This window comes from Coturnix japonica, chromosome 13, assembly GCF_001577835.2.
Source record: "Coturnix japonica isolate 7356 chromosome 13, Coturnix japonica 2.1, whole genome shotgun sequence".
Classification (NCBI taxonomy): domain Eukaryota; kingdom Metazoa; phylum Chordata; class Aves; order Galliformes; family Phasianidae; genus Coturnix; species Coturnix japonica.
Genome location: NC_029528.1, coordinates 13,037,962 through 13,038,294, shown reverse-complemented (window position 1 = coordinate 13,038,294; position 333 = coordinate 13,037,962).

Below are 333 nucleotides of genomic sequence, written 5' to 3'. Positions count from 1 at the left end.
TCTGCAAATTCGTTGTCAATGGGCAGCTGAGGAGGGGATAGGCTGTGATTTATGCTGGTGTTATATAAGCAGGCAGAAGCAAAACCAAATTCACTGCTCCTCTCCCCTTAAGGCAGACAGAGGGGCTGGAAGGAGCACACACAGCTCGCTATCTCTGCTCATTCTATGCAGCTCCCAAGGGAGTATCCCTGAATTCTTCTGCACCCTTCAGGGCTGACCCATAGGCTGAATCCATGCACCATCCCTTTGCCAGCTCTCTGCCATGAGGATGAACCCATTGCTGGGCAGCATTGACCCAGGCTCAGTGACACTGATACTGGGATATTGGTGTGA